The sequence below is a fragment of the Dendropsophus ebraccatus genome, chromosome 14 (assembly GCF_027789765.1).
Source record: "Dendropsophus ebraccatus isolate aDenEbr1 chromosome 14, aDenEbr1.pat, whole genome shotgun sequence".
In the NCBI taxonomy this organism is placed as follows: Eukaryota; Metazoa; Chordata; class Amphibia; order Anura; family Hylidae; genus Dendropsophus; species Dendropsophus ebraccatus.
In genome coordinates this window covers 71,265,836-71,286,333 of record NC_091467.1, presented here as the reverse complement: position 1 = coordinate 71,286,333, position 20,498 = coordinate 71,265,836, and positions in this window count along the sequence as shown.

Here is a 20,498-nt window from a genome sequence, read left to right as displayed (position 1 = left end):
ATATTGTCTCACAATAGTTCTCACCATGGAATTTTTTTTTAAAACTCCTTGCTTTCTAAGTGTCCTATTTTTTTTACATTTATATCCACATGACTCCTGCAGCCAATCACAGGCCTCAGTGGGTATGAGACTGCTGCCCCCCCCTCCCCCGAGCACCAGTGCTGGAGATGTAACAGGTGAGTAATATTTACTTCTCTTGATAACATTTCCGGCTGCTAGATTCATTCCTTAACGTCTTCCACGCCCCCTTCAAACAAAAGCAAAAAAAAAAAAAAAGTAAAAAATTATTGCAAAAGTGTCCATACCCCCAGCGCTCCATGGATTTCTTGGAAAGACCCAGATCGTGTGAACAGAAATGTTTGACTCTGGAAATTTGCCAATTTTTCAATATTGACTGAATTCTCAACATAGTTCCAGATATTCCGATTGGGACATTCTGTGAACTGTGTAACCATTGTGTTTGCCCTGTGTGACCTAATAAACAGGATGACGGCGATAACATCCCGAGCTGTGTATACTGAGCAGAAACATTTTTATGTAGACTTTATATCATTTCTGTATAATATATATATATATATATATATATATATATATATATATATATTGCATCCTGGTTTACAATGCTGCCAAAGCATCCAGAAGAACCATAGACTGGAGCTCATTGCATTGAACTGTCAGAACAGCGTCACCCTTTCCACAGGTTGTGTGTGAAATTACAACTCCATTTACTTTAAAGGGGTACTCCGGTGAAAATCTTTTTCTTTCAAATAAGCTAGTTTCAGAAAGTTATATCGATTTGTAATTTACTTCTATTTTAAAATCTCCAGTCTTCCAGTACTTATCAGCTGCTGTATGTCCTGCAGGAAGTGGTGTATTCTCTTCAGTCTGACCCAGTGCTCTCTGCTGCCACCTTTGTCCATGTCAGGAACTGTCCAGAGCAGCAGCAAATCCCCATAGAAAACCTCTCCTGCTCTGGACAGTTCCTGACATGGACAGAGGTGGAAGCAGAGAGCACTGTGTCAGACTGGAGAGAATACCCCACTTCCTGTAGGACATACAGCGGCTGATAAGTACTGGAAGACTGGAGATTTTTAAATAGAGGTAAACTACAAATCTATATAACATCTGCGGCTCCCCAAATGTTGCATAACTACAACTCCCATCATGTCCTGACAACTGGTAGCTGATTCTTTAGCAAATGCAGGAAAGGAAGCATCTACAGATGTATAGTACTTACCTGGAGGAGTCTTTTGGGTATAATTCAACATGTTAAAAAAAAGTTGAGCAGAAAGTTACAAAACTCGATGACTAAGCGTTCTCTCTAGTAGTCTGGAAAACCCCCTTGAACCGCCTGACAGGTTTCTTTGATTTCCCTCTGTTGTAATGGAATCTTATGGTAGCAGAATAACCAGGTTGTCATCCAGCAGATATGTCTGATCACACTGATCCATCGCACCTTCCTACCTCCATCCTATTACAAAGCATCATGGTCAGACGTTTTTCTCTCCAGTCTCTTGGTTGTTTAATTTTTTTTTTAATTTTTTTTTTAAATTGATCATCAATACATCAATACACTCCTGACAAATGCTGTTTAAAGTTTTTCTTAGCATTTATGAAAGATTTATAAAATATGCAAATAATAACCCCCTCCCCATACACCAGGAAGAGGTGTATTCTTTCCAATCTGACACAGTGCTCTCTGCTGCCACCTCTGTCCATGTCAGGAACTGTCCAGGGTTGGAGAGGTTTTCTATGGGGATTTGCTGCTGCTCTGGACAGTTCCTGACATGGACAGAGGTGGCAGCAGAGAGCGCTGTGTCAGACTGGGAATACACCACTTCCTGCAGGGCATAAAGCTCTTCTTTTTTTGTAGTCTAAAAAAGTCTAAAAATTTTTTAAATAATAAAAAACAAACAAACAAAAAAAAAAACAGGAAGAGGGGAAAAAAAAATCTTAAAAATTCTGATGGACATTGCTTTATCTTTAAGGCTGGGATCACACTATGTTTTTGCAGTCGTTTTTTTTGCTAAAAAACAGATGAAAAAAAGGATACATTCGCGTGCATCCATTTGACTTCCATTATAAAACAAACGGATCAAAATGGGTTTTTTTTAATGTACATAAAAAAGTTGGTTTTTTTTGTGTCCGTTAAAAAAAACTGATCTGCTTTAATGATTTTTTTTTAGAATGGAAGTCAATGGAAAAAAGGGATCAAAATGGATATACACAAATCAAAAAAACTAAAAACGAATTAAAAAAACAGAGTGCAAAAACGTAGTGTGAACCCAGCCTAACAAAGAAGGAAGAGTAACCCGAATACTAAATAACATGTAAGAAAATCTGCATTGATTCTTTGTCACTAAGTTGAATAATAAAATAAAAAATATAAACTTTAACAACTATTTTAACTTGTTAAGTTTCTCCATCTGAAACAGAAAAAACCCATCTCAGTAAATGTAAGTCCGATAAGCAGGTCTGTTTTTCCTGGCCAGTGAAAGAAACATTTTATCTGTCAGGACTATTGACGAGAATGTCATGGAAAATTATTCAAAGAGCAATTTTCGGGGGAGTTTGTGCTTTCCTCTACGGACCAGGCTTTATTTTGACTCTCTACATGGCGTCTGCCTTTCCTGGTAACGGCCATAGATTCTAGGAGGTTAGAAGACTGGGTGTAAGGACGTTCTTCAGTAAACGCATTTCCTGTTATTTTTTCCAGGGGAATGTAAGAGGCAATTAAATATTAAATGAATGCGGCATTTAGTAGATAGGGCTCAGCGCGGAGGTATCAGTAATGTGAACTGACTGCCGCACACACGTCCACCCTCTCTAATAAATCACCCTCTCTGTGAGTGGCGGCAACGCGACAGGTTCTCAGATGAAGGAGAGGTGGAGAAACCAACAAGGCACATTGCAAACGGCGCAAGGAGAAAAAACAGAACAAAACAAAAACAAACAAAACAAATCTTGGAACCATTTAATTGCTGGTTAATTAAGGTAAATATTTGGAAAAAGAAAAATTTATGGGAGGAAATGTTGTTCTTGAAAACAATTTATTTGCTTTAGACGAGAGTTCTAGAGTAGCGAGGCTTTGATAATGTATGAAAGCACAGGGGGCGCTGTGATATTCCTGAAAAGGCTCAATGGGTATTTGCCAAATACTCTTATCAAATAGCTGAGTATCCCTGCACTGCTGATACAGTGGAGCTTCTACTGCTCAGCAATGGGGATGGGTGGGTCCATTGAAGCACATGGGGAGCCCCTGGTGGATAATATTTTGGGGTGGGTTAATTCACAACTAAGGGTCCTATTATACGATCAGCTAGATCGGCGCTCGTTTACTGGACCTATTAGATGGCTCGATAATCGGGCAGTAAGGGCTGCATGGACATCGTTAGCGATGTCCATGCAGCCCTTGCCCAAACACTTGACACCTTACCTCTCTCCGCTTCTGGTCTTCTCTCCTGTGCTCTGCAGCATCCAGGTCTTGGTGGCAGCAGCGTCTGAGCGGCCTTTCAGCTGACAGCTCAGCCAATCACAGAATGGGATGTTCGAAGCCTGTGATTGGCTAAGCGGCCTGCCGTCAGGACCGTTAATCTGCAGAGCACAGGAGAGAAGACTGGGAGCAGGGAGAGGTGCGGTGTCAGGTGTTCAGGGGGCAATCGTCAGCCGTCAGCTACGCATCGCTACAAAACGTTGCGATGCGTGGTCAGCGCCTGATTATTTTTGGTCCAAATCTAAATCGTACAGCCGATTATCATTGTTATCGGCTGATCGTTGTCTCTATTACTCGAAACGATAATCGGGCCGATTCGGACGATTATCGTTCTTTGGAATACGGCCCTAACCCATTGGACCTCATGGATAACAGCAGCAATTAACTGTCTGGAGTCAGTTCCTTCAATGGTCCCACAAGTTCGTAAAAGGTGGCTATACAATTTCAAGAGCTGTCGGCCAAGAACGATCACTCATGATTTCTCCATACATTTGATTGTTTGGTTTGGCCAAAGGTTCTTGTGTTTTCGGTGGAGAGAGGAGCAATAAGCCGCAGCTGTACTGCTAATGTTTCTGGTTTCTCCACTGGTTACCATTTCTGATGGCCTCACAGGAACTGCTTCATGTAGCCGATTTTTGGGCCCGTCTCAGGTTAGCTGGATTTACTAAGAGCCTTAGTAAATCTGGCGTACCACATATAGGATTTATATTAGAATGGCAGACTTGTTTGGCGGTTTGATACATTTGGACCATTGTCTTCTGCTCCACCATTGGGTCCATGTTGTGTAAGAGGCCTATGTCTGAGCCTGTCACCAAAGTATACTTAGGTGGTCCGATTCTGGTGTTAAGATATTGCTCTATTGGAGCCTTATACATCTTGAAGATACCTAATTCATAGGGCTTTTCTAACAACTTAATCTACATTAAGAATTAATAATGTGATACCTATGCCAAGGCTGGATATATTCATGGGGCCAGGTAGCCAATGCACCTAGAAATGTGGGGCCCTATACGGCAAACAGATCACTGATCTCAGGCAGACCAGCCAAAGAAGACACTGTGGGCTGCTGGTTTAAGCGATCTGTTTGGTCTACTAGGCATTGCTCCCACCTAGTCACAATCCTGCTCCACACTGATGAGGCGCAACACCCCGAAACAGTTGTCTGTTTATGGATACCTGGCTTTGGTACTTCCCTGGTCATATCATGGGACTTGTAAATGAGTTGGATGATGACTGAAGGGGCCACTTAATATGGTGGTTTTGGTGGTCTCCTTACAGGAACCAACCCTTTACCAGGTCCTTCCCTGGAGGGATATCTGGCTAGTCCCGTAACTGAGGCTCCGCTGACCTTTTTTTGCATATAGAAATGTGTTGCCCCTAACTTTTTGGAAAGGTTTTCATTGTCTACTGGAGGTGAGATACTGGCTTCTAAAGAGTAACTTTTCCACTCCTACAAACATTAGAGGTGGTGGTTGAACCCAACAATAAGAGCAAGACTTGTCATCCATCTATTGTGTACGGGAGCCTCACCAGCACATGCATGCTTGGCTCAGCTGGACATGCATGTGCTGTTGGTCAAAGGCTCCGTACCTTGTGTGTGTGGCCAACTTTAATCTGATACAGCTGATATATATACAGATACTGTATATAGCCTATCAAGGTCACTTAACAAATGACAAGTCAAAGCATAAAAAAGTTCAACCAAAATGCCCAGAAAGCGATTTTAATACTAAAATAAAACTATAAATAAATGTGAGGCCACCAGATAAATATACAAAAATATCCTAAAAAATTTATCGAGTCGTACGACAAGTCTACATGGATTCAATGAGGAATCCGGCTCCACATAACTTTTATTGTGTTGTGTCGCTGTTCCCTTCAGCTCATTCAGATGCACGGCGCCATGCGAGAATAAAATAAATAGTATGCACACAGCCTAACACTGTCTGCGCGTGAATCATATACATTGCATATGTAAAACTGTGCAACGCGAGGTCCGCACTGTGTGCCAAGAGCAACCGCAAGGTATACAGTATCCCAGCAAGGGCACATGGTATCCAGGATGGGTTGAACATGGGGAAGCAGAGGCTGGAAGCTGATTTCCTTTTATATTTTATTTAGATTGGTCTCGGCTCGGTGGGGGGGTTTCTTAATTAGAGCCGTGCGATGGTGTAAGCCGTGAGCCTGGGACCCCTGCTCTGCTTCTTAAGTTACAGTGAGGAAGTAGAACCAGTATATATCCTGCTCTGCAATATCTGAACAGCGAGCGACCATTTCAATGGGAGGAAAAGACATGAAACTTAATCAACTTCATGAAGTTTACGAGGGATTCGAGCCTTGTCTTTGGAAGTTGACTTGTTTTTCTACCAGCATCCTGAGATGATGAGATGCAAGGGACGGCTCCTGGAAGCTGGGTTTATTTGAGTTTTCATTGCAAAGCTCCTTTGTTGGTGAAGATTGAGTGACAACTTCATTCTGACTTATCTTGTGAGTACTGGTAATAGGGGCCTAGCTGTAGGGGGTTAGGGGTTTTGCATTGGGGCCCAGGAACCTCAAGCTGGTGGATTAGAGTTCAACTGGTGAAATCCATACGGCAAGATTTTGTGGTTTAGTAGTGAGCAGAACTAGGATTATAATATGGAATTTAGGAAATGAATGGTTTGTTGAGAAATCCTTAAAAGAAGAAAACCTTAAAACCCAGTACTTTCCCGTATGCATCCTACTCAACTTTTTCAAAGTCTCCATATGGTTCCACCTTATGAAACGAGGTCATTGTCTTGGAGCTTTCGACTTAAGCATGATTTCCTTGGGAAACCATGAAATACTGAGGGGAGAAGAGTGGAGAAGAGGAGATTCCATATTTTTTTTGTGTGTAGATTCTTATTGTACAATAATTGCTCTACTACTTTTTGGAGGGTCTGGAGTTAAAGTGATTTCGATGGTTTTGTAGGATCTACAAGATTCTGTAAAACTGACTGATTTGGGTAGTAGGAAGTGGACGGTGATAACATGGTCACTATTCCACTAGATCATGGTCATCCTGGAACCTAAAAGGGTCCCAGGATAGAAGTTCTGTATCTCATAAGTATATCACGTGTGGTTAGTACATTTGTTGGTATTTTTTGGAGTGTGGGAGTAAACTGATGTATCAAGAAGAAACAGCCGAGAAACTGGCTTCTAAAGTGTAACTTGTCCACTCCTGCACACATTAGAGTTGGTGGTTGAACCCCCCAATATGAGCTGGACTGGTCATCCATCTAATGTGTATGGGAGCCTCGCCACTTGTCTCCGACAGCAGTATGTTGGATTGCCTGATCCTTGTGTTCTCAGAGAGATAAGCCGTCACCAGAGGTGGAAACACCATGCATGCAAAAAACATAACCAATCTGGTTTGATGTTGCCTGTGGTCAGATATGAACCCAGAAAAAAGAGGATAACTAGCTGATCAGTAGAGAACCGACCATTGGGATCCACACTGATCATGAGAACAGAGGTCACTCCCCCCCCCCCCACCACTAAATGGAGCGGCAGTATGCATGCTCAGCCACCAGTTCATTTACTTTTTATAGGACACTAGAACATACTGAGTTCAGCTCTTGGCAATGTTCAAAAGTCCCATAAAAGTACCATAGGAATGAATGGAGTAGTAGTCAAGTATGCCTCTTCATTTACATTGGGGACAATTGACTTCCGATCTCCCAATGGTTGGATACCCACCAATCAGCTAGTTACCCCCAGTGCTATGGATAGAGTATGACCTTTAATCTTAGAATAACACCTTTAAAGTAAATGACAGGTTTGGTGCATGTCTCTATGTTACACTAAGACATTGGTTGTGCCCCAGTTAGGTTAACCCCTGAAAGTATTTGAGCAACACCCACTCTGTATGGTTGGAATCAAGGCAAGACCGCAATGCTACATTATATCACTAAATTATAACCAACTTATCACATGCAGTAAAGTATTGTTAATAGTGTTCTGCGTACTTGAGGAAACTGTCCGGGTTTGTCAACTTCTCCGAACCTGAACGTTTGGCATTTGATTCCCAGTGGCTGGAGAAGTTGGATGCTGCCCTAAAACATGAATCCAGCCATCGGCTGGATCCTTGTTTTCCTTGGGTGGCCTCCAACTTCTCGAGCCACTGGGAATCAAATGTCAAGTGTTTGGAGAAGTTGACGAACACCAACAGTTTCAAGTCCGCTCAACACTAATTGTTAGTGGTTGGGTGTTCTAATATACTTGTGCTCAGACAGTGGTTTGGTCGTCTTAGTTCAGTCAAAGCTCTAGTCCCCCCCCCCTTCTCAAAAAGAGCCTTATGATGTTGATGTTCACCACTAGTCATTCCGCATAGACTACATTCATAGTGAGTTACTAGAACACATCCACATTGTATTACTACAGAGGACCTGGGTAAATCTGACTGAGGGATTTTCCATTTGAACGTTGCAGTTGTGGTTTCAGTCTCCGTTGATTTACCCCCTTTTACACGCGCTACCATTCGCTCGGACTGAGGGGATAGCATTGATTTAGTGAGGTTTTGTGCTGTTTCTTTGGCCTGAGCTAAGGGGATTTGCAGTAAGCAAGCTTCCACTCCTTTGTCTGGTACAGCTGGAGGAAGTTGCTGCGTTGCGATGTACGACTCAAAGGCCAAACCGTTCACTCATTCATCTCAATTAAGTAATATCAGAAGTAAACAGAAGTCAGTTGAGCGAGACCACGATATGTTCCAAAAGGGAACATTTTACGAAATAAAAGACAGCTTAATTCAATGTACGTTCACACGTGTATGTATAGGTTTATTTGTCAGGCCCCTGACGCCCACACCTCGGCCAAGAGCTTGTAATGCCATCTTGTATGTAGCTGGCCAGGACAGAGAGAGAGGATGGATGCACAACAAACTTTAACCCACACCTCCCGCCCCTTCCGAAAAAGTTGATTGTTCTCACTTACAAAGCAAGAGACATAAGCAAGGGATTTGTCCCAGATCCAAATGCAACATTTGTACATGGTCCAAGTGTAATGAGATCCAGACTTTTTTTTTTTAACTCATGTGTTTTAAGATAATGTGATGTTGGATGTAGATACGGAGAAGCTCCCAGAATTAGCCTTTTACTTTCTCTTCAAAATTTCTGTTTAAAATTTCCCCCTCAAATTCCCATCATTTTCTTATTACAGATAACTACTGGTAGTGGTAGGGAAAGTTATTCCGATCAACATGACCTTAAAGGGACCTTCCTTCTAAAATTAAAGCAAGGATATACACATTCTAAGTCAAGCTCTTGCCTTTGCCAACTGAAACCATAGCTATCCCTCCGCTTTCCATAGATTCAAAGTGGCATGCACATATACAGAATATTGTCGTTATAGAAATAGGTTAATATAACGGACTGTGGAATGAGTTATGGCCACTACATTGGCTGGCATAGATACTCGTTCCCCATTATCTGTAATCCAAGAGACCTGGATAATTTTCTGATATCTTTTAGTGTTAAAAGACTTCAGAGCAGTCAGATACAAGAAAATCCATTGCATCTACATCTTCCACGTCTCCAGCACAGAAACACAATGAAAAGTCAGGAGATTGGAAGTAGATCCAACAGAACGTAAACAGGACTTGATGTGAGGCTAAAGAAAAGGGTATGGCATTCCCTACAAGCTTTTAAGAGGGGGCTGGATACATTTTTGGAGTGTAATTATTAGACATGAGCTAATTTATTCAGCAAAAAATAACTTTGGGCCAAATTTCACAAAAACATTTTGAAGCCACTTCATCCATGCTCTTGTACACACATTGGCCTGCATGGCAGCGACAACTCACTACATTTGAAGTGCTACACCCAGCCACAAACCAGCACAGCCTATCAGTTTGCTTTACAGGAACAGGGACTCCTATTTCTGACAGGAGTCCCTGCTCCTATTTCTGACATAGTTACTTACACGGATTCTCCACTGCAGCCACTCTAAGGGATCTCAGATCCTGGTGCTCTCAGCTTCTGCTTACTCATCTAGGCCCCATTGCAGCCAGTGATTGGCTGAGCAGGCAGTTCCTGCAGGGTCCGCATGTCACTGGAAGCAGCAGGATGCTAAGAGCAAAGAGGACCGGGAGCCATTGGCAAGGCAGTAGCGTTTTCAAGGCATGCCTTAGGGTTGCATCCAACTACTTCAGCCACCGGTAATCAAACGCTGAGAGTTTGGGTTTGGACAAACCCAAACGTGCTTAAGGTTCACTCATCTCTCAAAAACATTGTTCGCAAGAAAACCATTGTTTGTAGCCAAAGTGAGAATAGGAAGGAGAAGTATAAGGCCGTTATAGTTCCATAGTTTTTTTTAATCCACTACTGGCTTTGCCTCAAAAACTGCCCTGGATTTCCCCCCCAAAACACACTGTGTAAAAACACCCTAAGGGTAGCTTCACACGTACCGTATCGCTGCGTTTTTAAAGCTGCGTTTTTATTGCTGCGTTTTTAACGTTGCAGTTTTGGTGCGATTTTTACACGCGCGTTTTGATTTTCACTAAAATCAGCGATAAAAACGCAGCTTTAAAAACGCAGCATTACGGTACGTGTGAAGGCACCCTAAAGGGATTTTTCTAGACATTTTCGTGGTTAACCAAACCATGTTTTTTTCACAGTGTCCTTCCCTTCCCATAAGAAGGATTAAAAGTGTCCCTTGCCTCGTTAGAAGCATTCTCATGACAGATGCCAAACGTCTAAGCAGGTTGGGGTGTGAGTCCTTCCGCTTGTGTGGAATGTCACGTAATGAGGTATATCGGTTATACAAAGAGAGGATCAGCTCTTACTAATAACAGATGTCCTGATAGTCCTTTGATATCAGTTGCAAAGTTACGTGCGGGGATATTGAGCGCATGACCAAGAAAGAAGATTGATATTCGCACCTAAATCTTAGACAAACAGAAGACGTGAAGGCGAATGCATCTCGTACATCTCTTGTTCCACTTCTTGTCTTACTTTACTCCAGAGAACATCTTTTATTATGTAAGGAATTCTAGTTCCCTCCTTAAAGTAGCAGAACTCTAAGCCTTCAGACCCCAGTGGGGTATCTGTGGACGGGAAGGAAGTGAGAGAGCGCAATTCTCTGGTGTCCTAAAGTAGTACGAGAGTCAAGTACGAGAGGGGAAAAATGAAGTCACAGGTCAACGTCTCCAGAGTCATTATCACTCAGCCAAGCTGTGGATGTGGAAGCCGCATGGTAAATCATTACTGTTAATGAATGACAAATGCTAAGAGGAAGGATGTGCCGGCACAGACGGAAGAAAAACCCAGGTTTTTCCCCTTAACACCTTGGGCGATCGTTGCAAAATTATTGAAATGAGCGATGTAACCAAAAGCAGAAATGGCAAGTTCTCGTTTTTATCTAATATCAACAAGACCTAAAACAGAAGTCTGTGAAATATATTAAAGGGGTTTTCCTGCATTTACATATTGATGACTTATCCCAGGAACAGGCCATCAATGTATAATAAGTGGGGGCACCCCGGGACACCTACCGATTAGTAGAGATGATCGAACATCGGGAAATCTTAGGTTCGGTCAAACTCGAACCTTTTTGAACCTGCAGCATTTGATTCCTGCTGCCTTCCCGTTCAGTGGGGAAGGTGGAGACTGCTGGAGTACCACCTGGAAAACAGGGATACAGCCTAGGCGGTACTCCGGCAGTCTCCACCTTTCCCACGGAACGGGAAGGCACCGGGAATCAAATGCTGCAGGTTCGAGTTCGATCGAACCTAAGATTTCCCGATGTTCGATCATCTCTACCGATTAGCCCTTTTAGTGTTTACACTTCATCTCTATCTCCATTTCCTATCCTGCACCTCGTTCCTCCTGATCATTGGAGTCTTGGGTTGAACGTCCACCAATCAGACAAAAATGACGCATCCTTGAGGTCTTAGAAAACCCCTGGGTAAAGTCCACTTTAGGGCTATGTTCACACTACGTAAGAGACCGGCCGTTCCGAGATCGGATAAGTGGATACTTTGTGTAGATTTGTAGTGTCAGGAACTGAGCACTGTCAAAATGGCAGCAGTGAGGGATCAGGGCAGGTAAGTATGTGTTATTTTTCTTTTTTTTAGGACCAAGTTGCACTTATTAAATAAAAAAAAAAATGTATCTTTTCATGCTCAATGGCAGCTCTGTTCCAGCCCTATACCCTGCTCCGAGCATGCAGGGGGTGGGCTATGTTACCAGGGCTGATATTTTGTTACCACCACTGCATACAGATGAAACCACACCTGCTGGTGGTGACCAAGGCTACAGCTGTATTATATTGTGGCAGCATTGTGCAGCCATTGGCCACTGTATGTAGATGTGGTGGATATAACCGGCTACAGAGACACCACCATTCCCCTGCAGGTGGTAGGGAAAATAGCGGCAATAGGCAGCCAGAATTTCATCAATATGTGAACAGGGATTCGTGTTTTTGGCGGTTCCATTATCTACAATGCAAACAGAGGACTACCCCTTTACTGGACCAATCTAATGATGGGCAGTTGCCTTGGAGAGATTTCACTGTGTTCTTAAACTTTTAACTAGAGGTGAGCGAAGCAAACTTAGGGCCCTATTAGCGATAATCGGCTGAATCGGCCCTATTTGGTCGATTATCGTTCTGTGTAATAGAAACAATGATCAGCTGATGAAATGATCAGACCTAATCGCCGACTGCTTATCGCTATGTGTAATAGTGTTGCATTGCTGACGGCTGTCGATTGAACAGTTAGTACATTACCTGTCCACGTTACCGATTTTCTCCAGCGCTCTGCAAGCGTCCCAGCATTCGCTGCGGTTGCAGCTTCAAAGCGGCTGACAGACCACTCAGTCAATCACTGGCGGTCCCAGGAAGTGGGAAGAGCACAGGAGAACACCAGGAAAGTGGGCAGGCAGTGTATTAACTGTTGGGGCAAGGTCTGCACGGACATCTCTAACGATGTCCGTGCAGCCCTTGCTAAATGATTATCGGACCAGTAAACGAGCGCCGATTGAGCAGATCAGTGCTCGTTTACAATATTGATCGGGCCTTCATCGGCCTGTGTAATAGTACCCTTAGGGCTGCATCCATCTTCTGCAGCCACCAGTAATCAAAAACTTTACATGCGGGTTCGAACAAACCTGAGCGTGCTCAAGGTTTTCTCAACTCTACTTTTGACCCATTCAGAGTTTAAATGAATGGGAGGTAAAAACATTTTGCGCAATTAAGGTGCACAATATGCCTTGGCTGTAGACCTTTTAAGACCTGGTCTGATGATAATGGGGTTTAGGGGTTGTGTATTGATCCATATTGATCAAAGGGCATCTGGGCCAGACATAATATGGGTTTCGGGGCCGTAAGAAGTTCTGATACATACAGTATTATTTAATATTGGACAAGACACTAGTCTGTTCCACTTCATATTGTCTTCAATCCTAAAGTATAGGATGAAATGTGAGACTAAAACGTCTGTGCGCACGTTCCTGCGTCTCACACAATGGAACCATTATTCTATATCGTGCCATTAGAGCTGTGCCCAGACAATTAGTTGGCAAGATAATCATTTAACTACTTGTCTATCTCCTCTTCCTTGCAGGCACCACAGACGGCTTCACTATTCCAGGTTACGAGAACCTCTCAAGACAAATGTTTTAATTTGACCCGTTTAAGGAGGAAATTAATGGCGAGCCTTGGGGCACAGCTGATTCATCTCATCGTCTCTCAAAATTTTCTAATTTTTCCAAATAGTTCTTGGTTTATTAATTTGAAATGTGGTACGCCGGGATTCCTCCGGGATGACTCTAATTTGGCTCAGTCACTGCCAAAGGCTTCTTCACAATGCACAGTAGAATAAAAGACCTTCTGAGAAATCAGAAAGCGGAAACGGATGATGGTTTGTGTATTACTCCTCATGGTTCTTGTAGGCTCGGGTAGCCGAGCGCTGGTTTCCTTGGGGGTCATTTTTAAGAAATTGGTGCAACCAATATTTTTGAGAGTTCAATGGAAATGAAGAAGGAGTGCTTGCTTGGAGGAACTTGCAATAGTTCTTTGCATAAGTTTTGATGAATATCACCCAATGACAATCCTCTTGGTGGGGGTACAACTTGACACCGTATTAAAATTACATGTGACCTGTCCATACGGGCTGCTCTTGGTTTGGTTATTGGTGGATATATATGTATGTTTACAGTAGTGCCTTGGATTACGAGCATAATTCGTTCTGGGACTACACTTGTAATCCAAATCAATCTTAAACCAAACCAAATTTTTCCATTAGAAATCATTGAAGTGCAGACAATTGGTTCCACACCCCAAAAAGAATGATTTAAAAAAAAAAATTTGGAATAACATGTAAAACAAATGAAAAAAACATTCAGAAATCTGGATATGTGATATTATAAGTTACTGTACAGTATACCAATCAGCATGTGGTATATAATGTATAGTAACTGTATAACCCTGATAACACAGCAGCTGGATATGTGATATATAAGTTACCGTACAGTATAGCAGCATGTGGTGTATAATGTATAGTAACTGTATAACCCTGATAACACTGCAGCAGCTGGATATGTGATATATAAGTTACTGTACAGTATAGCAGCATGTGGTATATAATGTATAGTAACTGTATAACCCTGATAACACAGCAGCTGGATATGTGATATTATAAGTTACTGTACTGTATAGCAGCATGTGGTATATAATGTATAGTCACTGCATAACCCTTATAACACAGCAGCTGGATATGTGATATTATAAGTTACTGTACAGTATAGCAATCAGCATGTGGTATATAATGTATAGTAACTGTATAACCCTGATAACACAGCAGCTGGATATGTGATATATGTTACTGTACAGTATAGCAGCATGTGGTATATAATGTATAGTAAATGTATAACCCTGATAACACAGCAGCAGGATATGTGATATATAAGTTACTGTACAGTATAGCAATCAGCATGTGGTGTATAATGTATAGCAACTGTATAACCCTGATAACACAGCAGCTGGATATGTGATATATAAGTTACTGTACAGTATAGCAGCATGTGGTGTATAATGTATAGTAACTGTATAACCCTGATAACACAGCAGCAGCTGGATATGTGATATATAAGTTACTGTACAGTATAGCAGCATGTGGTGTATAATGTATAGTAACTGTATAACCCTGATAACACAGCAGCCGGATATGTGATATATAAGTTACTGTACAGTATAGCAGCATGTGGTGTATAATGTATAGTAACTATATAACCCTGATAACACAGCAGCAGCTGGATAAGTGATATATAAGTTACTGTACAGTATAGCAGCATGCGGTGCATAATGTATAGTAACTGTATAACCCTGATAACACAGCAGCTGGATAAGTAATATATAAGTTACTGTACAGTATAGCAATCAGCATGTGGTATATAATGTATAGTAACTGTATAACCCTGATAACACTGCAGCAGCTGGATATGTAATATATAAGTTACTGTACAGTATAGCAATCAGCATGTGGTATATAATGTATAGTAACTGTATAACCCTGATAACACAGCAGCTGGATATGTGATATATAAGTTACTGTACAGTATAGCAGCATGTGGTGTATAATGTATAGTAACTGTATAACCCTGATAACACAGCAGCAGCTGGATATGTGATATATAAGTTACTGTACAGTATAGCAGCATGTGGTGTATAATGTATAGTAACTGTATAACCCTGATAACACAGCAGCTGGATATGTGATATATAAGTTACTGTACAGTATAGCAATCAGCATGTGAAGTATAATGTGTAGTAACTGTATAACCCTGATAAAACAGCAGCAGTTTGTAGATACAGGATGGAACTGCAGATCCCTATAATGCAGTAGCGTAGTACAACAGGCTAGAATAGAGAAGCAGGGCCGCTGTCAGAGGTCTGTGTGGTCACATGACAGCAATGAGGAAGGGGTGTGTGTTCAGCATGGACCAATCAGGAAGTGAGAATCACAGAGCTGTGCAGGAGGACAGTGACAGAAACTTTTGTATACAGCAGTGTGAATGGCTAAGTGTTAGTGCAGGCACATTATAGCAGCAGTGTGTATAGCTGAGTGTAGGTGCAGGCACATTATAGCAGTAGTGTCAATGGCTGAGTGGAAGTGCAGGCACATTATAGCAGCAGTGTGTATAGCTGAGTGTAAGTGCAGGTACATTATGGCAGCAGTGTGTGTAGCTGAGTGTGAGTGCAGGCACATTATAGCAGCAGTGTGTATAGCTGAGTGTGAGTGCAAGCACATTAAAGGAGGAATGGAGAGGATAGGAAACACAAGGGCTGACAGAGACTGCAGGGGGGAATGAGCAGGGCATGTGTGGGCAAAGTATAGCAGCACTCTCTGTCCAGGAAGAGAGGGGTTACAGCTATGGAGAGATTACCTCCTCAGTCCTGTCCCCTGATGTAAGCCCCAGCCTGAAGTGGATCTGCTATGATTTGGAAGGTGAGGGAGACTTCTTGGGTCAGAGTACAGGGCTGTAGACCCCGCTATGCAGACCATGCCCCCCCCCCACTCCCCCTCCCACCCAGTACAGGGAGCTCTTAAACCAAAGCAATGCTCTTACACCAAGTTATAATTCAGAAAATTTGTGAGCTCCTAATCCAAGTTAATCTTAAACCAAGGTACCACTGTACATATATATATATATATATATATATATATATATATGTTATTGGGTTGTCTCTCCTTTTATCAAAAGATCTATCAATTAAGGCTGGAAGGGTGGGGATAAACCACCAGGGACCACCCAAATGACTTTTTGTTCCGGCAGCATGAAAGGGGTTCCCTTTAAAGATTAGGTTAAGTATTTTTTTTTTTTTTGCAAAAGAACTTATTCTGGATAAACACCTCCCTTTGGAGCAGGCTTGTAGGGATGAGTTCAGTATCGAATTAGTAGGTACAAAATGCCTGGTGTCCTAGCCCATAGCCCATAATAATCTTATATTGGCAGATAGGCACAGTGACAGTGAGGTTAACAACGTCCTCAATCTTCAAATCGACCAATGCACCATTTCAGAGATATATGGCAAAAACTTTACATGCAAATTAGCTTGCTTGGTGCACTGGAGGTGGTCCAGGTACGGGAGTGCACTAGCTACCCTGCTGGCCAATCACACCTGTTCATCAATATTCATAATCATAAAGCTATAATATTGTTCCTAGCTTAACTCATTGTGAATAGTGATGAAGCCGCATCATTGGCAGACATGGAAAGTGGTGCACTGGAGGAGCCAGGACCTGCTCCAGAGCACCGAGAAAGTAAATTTGCATATAGTGTTTTTGGCTCAGATCTCTGGAATGGGGCAACCGATTTGAAAACTGAGAACAAAGCTCGAATCACCATGTTGATCTTTGATCTGCCTATTAAAAGGTAAATATGGGATATGTTAATGCTAGTTTTTTTATTTAAAAAGCTCCACATAAAGTAGGAGAAGGTGAGAGTTAGGCTCAACAGGAGCACGTGAGGCTGGAATCTTATGACTAGTGTTGATCGGACCTGTCAAACTGTTCGGGTTCAGCAACGTTCTCCGAATATTCTCCCAAATATTTGGTATTTGGTTCCCCGTAGCTGCATAAGTTAGATGCCACTCCAGAGCTGCCTGCCAATAATCCATACAGCCTTTAAAGGCTGGGTTCACACACTGTATACTTCAGGCAGTATTTGGTCCTCAAGTCAGGTCCTCATAGCAACCAAAACCAGGAGTGGATTGAAAACACAGAAAGGCTCTGTTCACACAATGTTGAAATTGAGTGGATGGCCGTCATATAACGGTAAATAACTGCCATTATTTCAATATAACAGCCGTTGTTTTAAAATAACAGCAAAAATTTGCCATTAAATGACGGCCATCCACTCAATTACAACATTATGTGAACATAGCCTTTCTGTGTTTTCAATCCACTCCTGGTTTTGGTTGCTATACAGCCTCACAAATACAGCCTCAAATATACATAGTGTGAACCCAGCCAAATTTGGCTGTATTTATGTTTTTCAGTACTCCCCAGGGCGGCATCTATCTTCTGCAGCTGCGGGGAATCAAATGCCAAATGTTTGGGTTCGGAGAACGTTGCCGATCCTGAACAGTTTGACAGGTCTGTTCAACACTACTTATAACTGTCATGGGGGACCATGATAGCTTGGGGCGCTGTATCTGTAATGGGGGGGGGGGCTTGTGTCAGTCATGGGGTGCATGACCTTCGAGCAGTAAGCAGACTGTATTATCTGAACTTGATAGATCATACAGATATTTGTTTTGTACAGATAAGACTTTGCCATTTTCCCTTACGTTTACATTCGTACCTATACGCCCTCTATCTAAGCCCAAGTTACTGGAGACTCAGATACCAATCTGGAAAATACTGGTGCGGGGGGAGGGTTAAACCGCTTATTAGCATTATTTTTTTTCCAACTTTGAGTGAAAAACAGAGTTTCAGTGGACTTTCCAAGTGATCTTTATCGACATGGATTTAAAAAATGTGTTTCCTGAAATCCTCCAAGCTCCTGGCGCCCAGGTAACCAGATCAGAAGATGCGGTAATGAGATGCCTCAGCACAAATCAAGTCAGTCTGCAAAGGTGCTCCATAGGAAGGCAGGCCGGGGCAACGTTTGGGAAGTATTTAATAAGAAGTATCCCAGCTGGGGACTCATAGAACATATGGAGAAAAATGACCCTATATGTGGGAGGGGGGAGGTGGTCTGGACATGAAGACTGCAGCTACAGGAAACTAATGAGCATGTCCCATGTATCATATACACCGAACACTGGAAACCAGCAGCGGATAACTTTGTGAATATACACAAATGTGTTCTAGAGTGGTTTCCTATGGTATTTATGAGGCCAATTAACCCCCCCCCCCTCCCTCCCGAAATACAGAGCATCAACGCAATAAAACAAAAACCCTCAAGTCCATGATGGTTTATTGTGCATTTACCCCTGGACTATTAAGGTGAAGCGATTTAGGATACATATGGTTTACTATGCAGCAACCCAACCAAGGAGGAACATACCATACAGGCATTTGGTATGGGGCCCACATTGGGTTGGCTTCATACGTCTAGTCCATGGTTAATGTAGACTTGTGACGGCTCTCCCCGCAGGAGGATGTTACCAAGAAACGAAGGAGGGAACAGGTTCAATATCATAAAGTTTATTTGCTAGATCACAGTCAGTGGAAGCTCTTAGGTAGAAAAGTGGTGGCCACCACCTTGGTAGCTCTTTAGATGGGGGTGCTCAATCTTTTTTAATCTAAGGGGCTTATTGCCAGGTTGGACCACTCCCAATGGATCCAAGAAAACTTAAATGGTTATTCTTATGTGAGACACATGGCAAATCAACAGTACAAACCATAAATAACTAAAAGGTGGGGGTTCCACCTGATTCCCTTCTACTGGGAGAATGGGGGTTCTTCTCTCCCCCATTCTACATTTAAGAGAAGAGAAGGCGACATTTTGGATTACATCGGCCATTAGCTTATCTCCTTCTTTTTTTGGTAAAATCATCTTCCATCAGCCATGGTTATCGCAGACCTCCAGCTATAAAGAATCAACTTCTTGGATATACAGTATATTGTCTACACGTCTAAATAATTTTCACACCACTATAACCGAATGCCCCAGACACGACTTTTGCCCTTAAAAAAATCTGGACCCTGAACAACAATGTGTAATTTATAATACTTAGCAGAGAGGCCTTTAGGCGACTTTGGCATCAGGCCCAGGTACAACTACTATTACTGCACCCCCTATAGTTCCACCACTGGCCTTCCTATGACCAATCCTACTCTTATCAAAGAGAAGGTGAGGAAAGGTCTGAATTATTTCTGCACAGGGAATATTGATACAATATTGGTGACTTTGTATTTCAGTGCATATTTGTGGGGAAAAAGGGAAATGACAACCACCTGGAGCTCCAGGGATGACGTTTTAAAAAAACAAAAACAAAAAAACATGGCTATATACAGTGGCGTAGCGACCACGGTCGCAGTGATCGCCGCTGCGACCAGGCCGCTACCAGCGGGGCCCCCCTTGCCGCCACACTGCCCCCCTCCCATTCCCTCTTGTGACTGCAAGCAGTATTTTGCTTGCGGTCACAAGAAGGAGGCTGAAACTGGGAAGTACTTCCGGCACAGGGCGGGTTACTAACACGCGCCTCCTGTGTCCGAAGTAACAGCCCTGGCGCACACAGAGCTCCGTGATGAGTGTGCTGCCGGGGCTGGGACGGGAAAGAGCCGGGGAGCCACGGGTCCGCCGGGGGCCAGTTCCAGCCTGCAGGCGAGAAGAGCCACGACGGAGGAGCGAGTTGTCAGGTGAGTTTTTTTTATTTTTTATTTTTTTATCTGCGTTGCACAGACTAAGGGGCATCTATAAGAGGGATAATGGGGGCATCTATAAGGGGGATAACCGGGGGGGCATCTATAAGGGGGATAACCAGGGGGCAACTATAAGGGGGATAACCAGGGGGCAACGATAAGGGGTATAACCAGGGGGCATCTATAAGGGGGATAACTGGGGGGCATCTATAAGAGGGATAACCGGGGGGCATCTATAAGGGGAATAACTGGGGGGCATCTATAAGGAGGATAACCGTGGGACATCTATAAGGGGGATAACATAGGGGGGCCATCTATAAGGGGGATAACATAGGGGGAGCATTTATAAGGGAAATAACATGGGGGGGCATCTATAAGGGGGACTTCATGGAGGGTGTAGGCAATAGGGCATGTGCTATAGTGGACTACACAGAGGGGGCATAAACTATAAGGGTGATCACATAGCGCCAGCCTACCCATCTAATGAGGGCACAAAGGGAACAAGACAGATGTGTAGAGAGATGAGGATGGTGCCGGAGTGAGGAGCCTAATATGTTTCTCTGGCAGATTCTGTGGATTCGTGGCTCGGAGAAGTTCTCATAATGGCCCAGGACAGATGGAGAAGAAGATGAAAAGGGAAGAACTCCGATCAGAGAAGACGTCCCCTGTGAGTCACCG